We start from the raw sequence: 10,699 nt of genomic DNA, 5'->3' as shown, positions 1-10,699 counted from the left end.
GATCATAATTAGGCATCCATTGTATCAAACTAGTAAGTTTTACCAATTTAATTTTCATACCAGTTTTTCTATGTGTATTTTAGTTCTAGATGTATTTGTTTGAATGTTATGCAGTAAAACTGCTGTGTTTCAGCCTAACTAAAACTAATCTACAATAACATCATTATTTTAAAGAAATGGGTCATTGTTTGAAGGTGACCATTATCATGTGTTATATTCAGAGCCAGCTCTTCAGCGCTTGACGTCCTGCTTTGCGGAAACTGCCAAAATGTTTGGCCTGGAAGTCAGCCTGAAGAAAACTGAGGTCCTCCATCAGCCAGCTCCCCACCATGACTACCAGCCCCCCCACATCTCCATCGGGCACACAAAACTCAAAACGGTCAACCAGTTTACCTATCTCGGCTGCACCATTTCATCAGATGCAAGGATCGACAATGAGATAGACAACAGACTCGCCAAGGCAAATAGCGCCTTTGGAAGACTACACAAAAGAGTCTGGAAAAACAACCAACTGAAAAACCTCACAAAGATAAGCGTATACAGAGCCGTTGTCATACCCACACTCCTGTTCGGCTCCGAATCATGGGTCCTCTACCGGCACCACCTACGGCTCCTAGAACGCTTCCACCAGCGTTGTCTCCGCTCCATCCTCAACATCCATTGGAGCGCTCACACCCCTAACGTCGAGGTACTCGAGATGGCAGAGGTCGACAGCATCGAGTCCACGCTGCTGAAGATCCAGCTGCGCTGGATGGGTCACGTCTCCAGAATGGAGGACCATCGCCTTCCCAAGATCGTATTATATGGCGAGCTCTCCACTGGCCACCGTGACAGAGGTGCACCAAAGAAAAGGTACAAGGACTGCCTAAAGAAATCTCTTGGTGCCTGCCACATTGACCACCGCCAGTGGGCTGATAACGCCTCAAACCGTGCATCTTGGCGCCTCACAGTTTGGCGGGCAGCAGCCTCCTTTGAAGAAGACCGCAGAGCCCACCTCACTGACAAAAGGCAAAGGAGGAAAAACCCAACACCCAACCCCAACCAACCAATTTTCCCTTGCAACCGCTGCAATCGTGTCTGCCTGTCCCGCATCGGACTGGTCAGCCACAAACGAGCCTGCAGCTGACGTGGACTTTTTTACCCCCTCCATAAATCTTCGTCCGCGAAGCCAAGCCAAAGATTGGACCTTAAATCAATAAAGCGAGAAAATTAACAATGACAGATGTTATTTGGCTGTTCATCTGCTGATAATTCTTGACTGAAATTGACTGCTTTGCATCAGTCAATAAGTTAATAAGCCAATTTGTCATTAATTGAATGGACCTTCAAATTTAGATTCTAGATTAAGAACTTGTATGTAGGTAAATTTTGACAGATACATGGTCAGTTTGTGGAGGGAAAAAAAAGCATACTTATAATCAGGATTTGTAAAGATACCAGAACAGATGCAATTATTTAAAAATATTTGTTTCTCAGCCAATCCATCAATTCATTAATTTCTTCATTACCCAAGTATGATGCAGGTTATTTGATTATGAACCTATATTACAATCACAAGGTGTAATAATACAATATTTAATCTGAAAGGTAGGTTATTAACTTAGATGTCACTTGGAGTTGCATTTACAGTTCATATCTACGGAATACAAAATGGACATAGAAGTGAAGAATTTCAAGGATTATGCTAAAACAATGAAGCAACACTTATTTTTTTATTTTTGAATGAAATGCAGGTCAGCAAAAAAATTTAACTGGCTGGTGTGGGGTGGATCCTTACAAGCTTTTAAATCATTTCTGTGGAAGACTATGTCAGTTTTGGTCAGAGAGCCACATGCTATGCCGAGCCTTTCTAATCAGCTGTGAACCACTTCCAAGCAGAAGATTGCATTTGGGAGAACAGCTGCATGAAAGACATCTGAGGGATGTCTTTCTGGTTATTGGAAAATATTCCATCAATATTTCTTCACCCATAAAAGCCACAACAGATGCCTATCCTTTTATCCAGGATACAGAACACCAGCAACCTCCAAAAGCTGGCACTTTTTTCGGTAATAAAAACACCCGACTGCCTCACCCCACCCCAAGTCCCCCACCCCATCTGTCACCACCCCCATCTGTCACTACCCCATCTAACTCCAACACAGCACAGGGGTGCAGGCTTCCAAGCCCAGAGTTAACTCGCGGCGGCAGCTGGCGTTGGCTCACTGTGGGAGCAATGGCTGTCTTTGTTACCCACAAACCCCCATGTAGCTGGACCTGATCTACCAGTGCCAGAATGGTTCCAGCTGCATGAGGGATTATGGATAAGGAAGATAGCCATTGCTCCTGCATTTGGCCAACTGCTAACCACTGCCTGCTTCTCTCCCACCAGGTGCTCGGGGCCGGGAGTCACCTTTCCACCAAAAGTAAGAGAGGGCGGGATCGTGGACGGCAGGGCGGCAAAGGCAGGGATAGGGGTCTGAGCAGCCAGTTTTATTTTGAAGTTTTATTTTAAAATATAAAAAAAACATGCCAGTGATATTATGTTCTTTTATGGTCTTTTTTTCCTTATTCATTTAACACCCCGCACCCCCTGTTTTGTGCGATTTTGAAACATTGTATTTGCTTAAAGGGACCACCATTTTAAAATGATTCTGAAATCTGGAAGATTCCAAACAATGGCAGGTGTCCATTCTCAATGATCCTGGATAAAAGGTTAGGAACCTGTACCACAAATATGAAGCTCCCTCTTTTATGTACTTAAAGGAGGTGACATTATTGTCAGGCCAGCACTGTTTTATTTTTTTCCAGACCTTTCTCTTTTCTGATCTTTCCTGTCTATTTCTCCCTCTCACTTACTCCCTCTGCCCTCTCATGCCTTAACTGTTTTCCATCCCCCTCTTTTAATTGACATTTCCTGCAGAACAAAAAAATAAGCCCAGTTTAAATCAAATGATATTTGAAATATTAACCCCTTTAACATGAAAAGGGTGATATCAATCAAATGATTTTGTGAGGCTTTAACTCTTTCATTTAGAACTTCAGACAGAAATGCAAGCACAATTGCAGAGGAGAAAATGGACCGAAGTGGAACTTTGAAGGACATTAAGCTTAACCTTTCAACAAAATACTCAAAAGTAACAATAAAAGAATATTGAAGCAAATTTAATCTGGAAATAAAAATTAAATAATAAATGTAGCTTGCTATCATTTTTAAACAGATTACTGGTTTTAAAAAACTGTCTGTCATAGTGACTGACACAAAGTTCTCTCGACCACTTGCCTTGCAGTGATAAGGCTGTAGTGAGTGCTTTTCCCTTCATTTGTATGCGCTGTGTACACTTTCATCAGAATCTTCATTAGGCCACCAAAGCCAACCTAAAAAATATTAGAAGCCAGTTACTGAGCAGAATAATTAAGGAGCGATATAAGGTTAGTGCAGGCTTCACTAAGGTACCCATGTATAGCTAACGAAAACATTTCTGAATCTATTCATCTGTGCAGCAATAATAGTCATTGCTGCAATGAGCTTTTAATACACTGATAAAAGAGCATTTATTGTACATCTAGCCATTACTAAGACCTACAAATTGTAAAATATAATTCACATTTATTATCTCTGAAAAATTATATTACCTCTTCACAGCTTTAATTATCTTAACATGTTAAACACTGATTAATCTGCCAAGACCAAAGGCCTTATATTTACAAATAATTGAAGATGTTGTTGATGGACATGCACACAGGGTGTTACATTGGACATGCTAGGAGCAGGAGCCAAGTTTAATTGCAAGGCCAGGTTGCATTCTTTTATTTTGCTGTCCTTCTGGCAGCTAGATGGAAAAAAAAAGTGGTAGAAACCCGCGGCTGGGGATTGTGGATGTGAGTTTCCATCATCTGGAAAAATTTGCATCTTGACGAGGTAAAAATGGTGAATGTGATTTACTTTGATGAGTTTTTTTTGGGGGTAGAGAAAGATGGGAAGTATTTTTAAATTAATTTTTCAGAATGTGGACTTTGTTGTCTTCATTACTCATCTGTAATTACCCTTGAGAGGTAATGCTGGGCCACTTTCTTAAATTGCTGTTATCCATATGGTGAAGGCACTCCCACAATATTATTGGGTAGGGAATTAGATTCTGCAGTGAGACACAATTACAGTAAAATCCATGGTATCCAGTACTTAATAGGGATTGTGGATGCTGGATGTGCAAATTTTCTGGTTGACTGAGACACACAATGCCTAACTGATACATCTGCATTAGGAATAAACAGTTTAAAAGACAAAAGACAGCGTAAATTGTAAAGTATTTAGAAAAAAAATCAGTATTGTAGTCCTTAATTATGTAGTTTATTTTAATCAGGTAATTCCCATAACTTACAAAATTTAAATTTAAATTCAAACCGCTGCATAAACCATGCCACCATCATAATCAATATCTCTCCCCAAGTTTACGGATAAAGCCTGACTAATATACGTACTTAATACTAATAAATATAAAGATTCTTAATAAAAATTAAGATAAAGAAACAAAAACCCTTAAACTACTTGTTAAAAACTTTAAATTTGACTAAAACAAGTAAAAACAAGTTTTAAAAAAATGTTGCTTTAACACTCAAAACTATTTTAATCTGTATTAAAAGATGAAATCTCCCAAAGTCAAAATGAATCTGATGTAGATGGTTTGTGTGAACTTTCCAGTTCAAGTGCCAGTGAATTGTCTCAATTTTATACTCTAATTCTGGGTTCCATGATGAATAAAAGGCTCACCGTGGAACAGCTGTCTGCTAGCTCAGGATTTATGTATTTTTACAGAAATATTAAACTTGCTGGCAATTATCCAGGAAATTAGACCCATTATTTTTATGGCTAAATCATTTTGATGACTCATCTATTAGCAGGGGCTGAGCCTTTCCAATATACAGTAAATAGTGAGACAATAATTGAACACCATTTAAAACATGTTTATTACTTTCTACCATTTTTGCACATTAATATTATTATGGATGAAAGATGAAAATCAATTAAATGTAATGTATGTGCTATTGTATTGTGGGATATTGCTTGCATTTATATTGTGGATTTGGCAGTTATGCCATATGCATTGACGTGATTAAGCAAAATATAAATATTTCCATTAAGTGAAGGAAAATTGAAATAGCTAAAACATTTTTAATGCCCATCATGGCAATAACTTGTATTACCTCTATAATTTTGATTACCGTATATATTCATTAAAAGTTGATACCATGTAAAAGTACTTTAGGCCAAAAAAATATGGAATCTTCCATATATCTCATGTAAAAGTTGAACCTAGTCTCTTACCATGTCCAGGAAGCCTGCAGGCTGGAGTTCCTGATGCCTCAGTTGCGAACTCATGGTTCAGCCAGCTATCCTCCCATTGGAGATCCCGACGACACCAACATTGACTGAAACCTCATCACCAGTCGCCTGCCCATTGGAGCTCCCAATGCCTTGAATGGGGACTGTTGTCGTGGCCCCAGCTGATTGGAACTTGCGCCATCTCCGACAATGCAGATACTGGTACTTACCTCGTCCTGAGCCTCCTCCCCCCCACCTTGTGCTTTGATGTGCAGACACTGTATTACATTAATTCATTGAGTTTTTGTTCTTTATTCGTTTAGAGATCATTTGGAGTTCTGACACTGATCCTACTGATATGGTATTTGGGATTCTAGTGTGAATTTCAGCCCCTCAAAAGTAATATCCATGATAGTTGACCCCATAAATTTATCATCAAAAATGGTCTACAAAATTTGACTGTTTTACATGAGTACTGTATAACAGCTCTAACTGCCAAAATATTTGGCCTGGAAGTCAGCCTGAAGAAAACTGAAAACAGCTCCCCACCATGACTACCAGCCCCCCCCCCACATCTCCATCAGGCACACAAAACTCAAAACGGTCAACCAGTTTACCTATCTCGGCTGCACCATTTAATCGGATGCAAGGATCGACAACGAGATAGACAACAGACTCGCCAAGGCAAATAGCGCCTTTGGAAGACTACTCAAAAGAGTCTGGAAAAACATCCAACTGAAAAACCTCACAAAGATTAGCGTATACAGAGCCGTTGTCATACCAACACTCCTGTTTGGCTCCGAATCATAGGTCCTCTACTGGCATCACCTACGGCTCCTAGAACGCTTCCACCAGCGTTGTCTCCGCTCCAACCTCAACATTCATTGGAGCGACTTCATCTCCAACATCGAAGTACTCGAGATGGCTGCTGAAGACCCAACTGCGCTGGGTAGGTCACATCTCCAGAATGGAGGTCCATTGCCTTCCCAAGATCGTGTTATATGGCGAGCTCTCCACTGGCCACCGAGACAGAGGTGCACCAAAGAAGAGGTACAAGGACTGCCTAAAGAAATCTCTTGGTGCCTGCCACATTGACCACCGCCAGTGGGCTGATATCACCTCAAACCGTGCATCTTGGCGCCTCACAATTCGGCCGGCCGCAACCTCCTTTGAAGAAGACCACAGAGCCCACCTCACTGACAAAAGACAAAGGAGGAAAAACCCAACACCCAACCCCAACTCACCAATTTTCCCTTGCAACCGCTGCAACTGTGTCTGCTTGTCCCGCATCGGACTTGTGAGCCACAAACGAGCCTGCAGCTGCCGTGGACATTACCCCTCCATAAATCTTCGTCCGCGAAGCCAAGCCAAAGGAGTATATACAGTATGGGACTTAGATTTCTAAGTACATTTATATGATGGTGACTTTTTTTGATTTGCATAGAGTCAGAAATAATTAGTTTATCAGTTGATGCTAATATAAAGCTGACAACACATCATTTAAAATGTGGACATGACTCAGAAGATATTACAAAGAATCAGTTCATTTAAATACCGTACTATCTTTGCAGTTCTGATGAAGTTCACACATATTTATTTCTCATAGCCTATTGAGTATTTTTTTAAAAATCTGTTTATAAGTAGTTACTTCCATCTGAATGTTATTGTTATTCAACATTATTGTAATTGTTGTTGCCATAAATGAAAAAAAGTGTTCTGTAAGTGGGGGCTATTATATAAAAATGGAAAGTTCATAAGTGGAGTGAAACACGAAAGTCAGCAGGCTGCTGTAGAAAAAAAGAAAAAAATCAGCAGGTCTGACAGCATCTATAAGAGGTAAAGATATCTACCCAATATTTCAGGCTTGAGCCCTTCTTCAATGCAAAAGTAAAAGTAGGGAGATGCCTAAATAAAAAGGCTGGGGGAGAGGGGAAGAAAGGGCAGGGGGAAGAACACGGGCTAATGGATGAAAGGTGATAATCGGACATGGATTGGACAGGAGAGGAAAGATGAGAAATGATCGGGTGGTGGGGGGGGGAGAGGGTGGCTCTGTGAATGCAGATCTGGAGGAAAGAAGGCAGAGTGAATTGTGTCTGGTGGTGGGATCATATCATAGGTAGTGAAACTGGTGGAGGATGATATGTTGGATGTGGAGGCTGGTGGGGTGGTAGTGGTACTTGTTGTGCATGGGGGCAGAGGGAGGCCAGGGAAGATGTGCAGTTGAGGGCTGAGTTGATGGTAGTAGGGGGAAAGCCATGTTTTTTGAAGGAGGAGGAAAGCTTGGATGATCCCACATGGAAGCCCTTGTCCTGGGAACAGATGCGATTTAGACAGAGGAATTGCGAGAAAGGAATAGAATCTTAACAGGGGACAGGGTGTGGCTTAGTTGAGGTAGCTGTGGGAGATGGTGGGTTTGGAGAAAATATCTGATGATAGTTTGTTTCCCAAGATGGAAACAGACAGATGAAGATAAGCAGCATTTGTGAAGAAAAACATTTCAGATCTTTCACCAGAACAAGAAAATGGTAGCGATGTCATAGATTTAGATCAAGTACACTGTTGATAGATGTGAAGAGATAGGTGGGAAAGGGAGAAAAAAGGTGAATAAATGGTTAAAAGGGAAGGCCTCCGAAATGGTGGGACACTCAAATAATGATTGGGCATGGAAAAGATGTTGGTAATTGAGCAACTACAGAAGCCAATTTCCATTACAGTATTTGCATTGTTCTTCAGTTTTAATGTTACTGACATTTCCACACCAATACTACTCCATCCAATCCATCCAACAAGAACATTGATTTTCATGATAATCCAACAATTAATTTAGTACCATTCAGTTCATAAATTACTGAAATTATTTCTGCTAGCAATTACCAATCCTGCTCCATCCATGAGTCACTGTAATTACCATGACCATAACATTAATTTGATATTCTAACGACTAGTTCCCATCCACTTATGAGTTACTATTAATTACCAGAGCTTTACCAACCTTGAATTACTGTGATTGCTACTAATTACCAATCCCATACCATCCATTACTGACATTCCAACTGATAGTAAATGCAAATACTACTCCATCCAGAATCTCGGTACTTATCATAGCTCATCCAATTATAAACAACTACAATTCTTTCAACACTATTTATTTATCTCTCTATTTATTTATTTATGTAGTATTGGCTGAAAACTTGCAGCCATAAGAGCAGCACCTTCAGGCAATGTGCAAGTAATTATGATAAAAACATAAAAATGCCATTCTTGCAGCATCTGTAGGAGGTAAAGATATATTATGATGGGGAGGAGGGAGGGGAGAGAAGCAGTAACGTAATTCTATATGAAGATTGTTAATTGGTATCAGTTTACTTGTTGGTCTGAAAATCAACAATCACAAGTCTGTTTCCTTTAGATTTTAATTAAATGTTAGAGGTTTTGTTAAAAAGTGTTTTTCTTTCAGCTTCTTTTTAATTTGCATAATCAACTATATTTTTATTTCTAGTTATTCTTTTTCTGTATCAGATTTTATTAAATGGTTTTAAGATAATTCATTCACACCCTTTGTAACGTTTATTTCACCATGTTTCACACTGATTATTCACTCCATTAATTTTGTTTTTTATATGAATATAGAACAGCGAGCAATGCAACACGAGAGCATGCCCTTTGATCCCTGATATCTGCAGTGAACATAATGCCCAAATTAAACTAAAACTCTATTGTTTACAGATTATACATATTCTCTACACATTCTTTTATCCATCCAGATACTTCTTAAATGCTACTAACTGCATTTCCTTCCACTGACAGCCCCATCTAAGCATCTATCATTTCTGTATTAAATATAATGGCCTCGCACATCTCCTTTCTGCCTCTCACTTTCACCCTATATCCTATAGTGTGTGATACTTTTACTTCACGTAAAAGATTCCTAATGATCTATGGCTCTCATAACTTTATAAATTTATATCACATCTCTCCATTGCCTCCAATGCTTCAGAGAAAACAACCCCAGTTTTCCCAACCTCTTCTATAGCTCATATCTTCTAATCCAAGCAACATCCTGATAAAGTTATTGTTTATCCTTTCCAAAGCCTCCACTTCCTTCTATACAGGGGCAACCAGGATTGCACAAAGGACTCCAAATGTGACCTACCCAAAGTTTTATGTCACTGCAACAAGCTCGAGCTACTTAATGTTAAACTCAGTGGCCTGTCGAATGAAGGCAAGCATGTCATACTCCTTCTTTACCACCCCATCTACTTATGTGGCCACTTTCAAAGAAATATAGACCTGGAACCCCAGATCCCTCTGCACATCAATGCTTTAAAGCATCCTGTCATGAATTATATACTTTCCTCTTAAATTTGACCTCCCAAGTGAAAAACCTTACTATTGTTGGGTCAATATCCTGGAACTCTCTCCCTGAGAGCATTATAGGAATACTCAATTCTCAAGGACATCAGTGGTTCAAGAAGGCATCATTGAGCATGGAAGGCTGAGGGGAGACCTGATAGAAATATAAACTTATGAGAAAGATAGAGATAGAGATTTTTAAAAATCAAAATGTCAAATATTAGAGGATTTAGGTTAAAGATAAGAGTGGAACCGTAAAGGAGATTTGTGAGGCAAGTTTTTGCACAGAGAATAGTAGATGTCTGGAATGTGCTGTCAGGAGAGGTGGTACCAACAAATACAATAGCAATGTTTATGAGGCATTTAGGCAAGCACAGGAAAAAAAGCATGGAATAGAGAGATATAGACCATGTGCAGGCAAATGGGATTAGTTTAATTTAGCATCATGATCAACACAGACATGGTGGGCTTTAAGGCCAGTTCAGTATTTCTATAAAGTAGTTTGAGAAATGCTTTATACTTTTAAAGGCATTTGTGTAGATATTAATTTTACTCAGCTTCAGTTTGGATTCAATTTCCGAGGCCATTTGGAAAGTAAATTTTGTACCAGGTAGTGGTTGATCATGGTACACTGGAATAATGACAGAAACAAATTCATTCTGTTGTTTTTTTTCCTTAATGCTAGCAAATGAGAGTAGGGAAGAGACAGTGGCAAGCTCTTCTCATGAAAGGTGTGGTAAATAATAAAATGAATGATCAAAAGTGGAAGTTTATATTGATTAATATGTTATGAAATAAAGAGCAACTGTAAATTAGATCTGAAATTGATAGTCATTTTAAGATTATTTCCCTTCAGGTAATTAAATTCATTTATGCATATTTGCAAATAGCTAGAATTATTAAAAATCTTAAATAAGGTTAAGCAAAGGGCCAAGCTTTTAATTATGGACAGAACATTGTTATATGCTTCAATTATCATAATTACAACTGTGATCCATTTTACTTGGTGATCGAAGTGCCCCTTTTAACAGAAGTACTTTCTGA

The sequence above is a fragment of the Narcine bancroftii genome, chromosome 9 (assembly GCF_036971445.1).
Source record: "Narcine bancroftii isolate sNarBan1 chromosome 9, sNarBan1.hap1, whole genome shotgun sequence".
NCBI classification, from domain to species: domain Eukaryota; kingdom Metazoa; phylum Chordata; class Chondrichthyes; order Torpediniformes; family Narcinidae; genus Narcine; species Narcine bancroftii.
The sequence above is the reverse complement of the archived record's forward strand: the minus strand, read 5'-3'. Positions refer to the sequence as shown.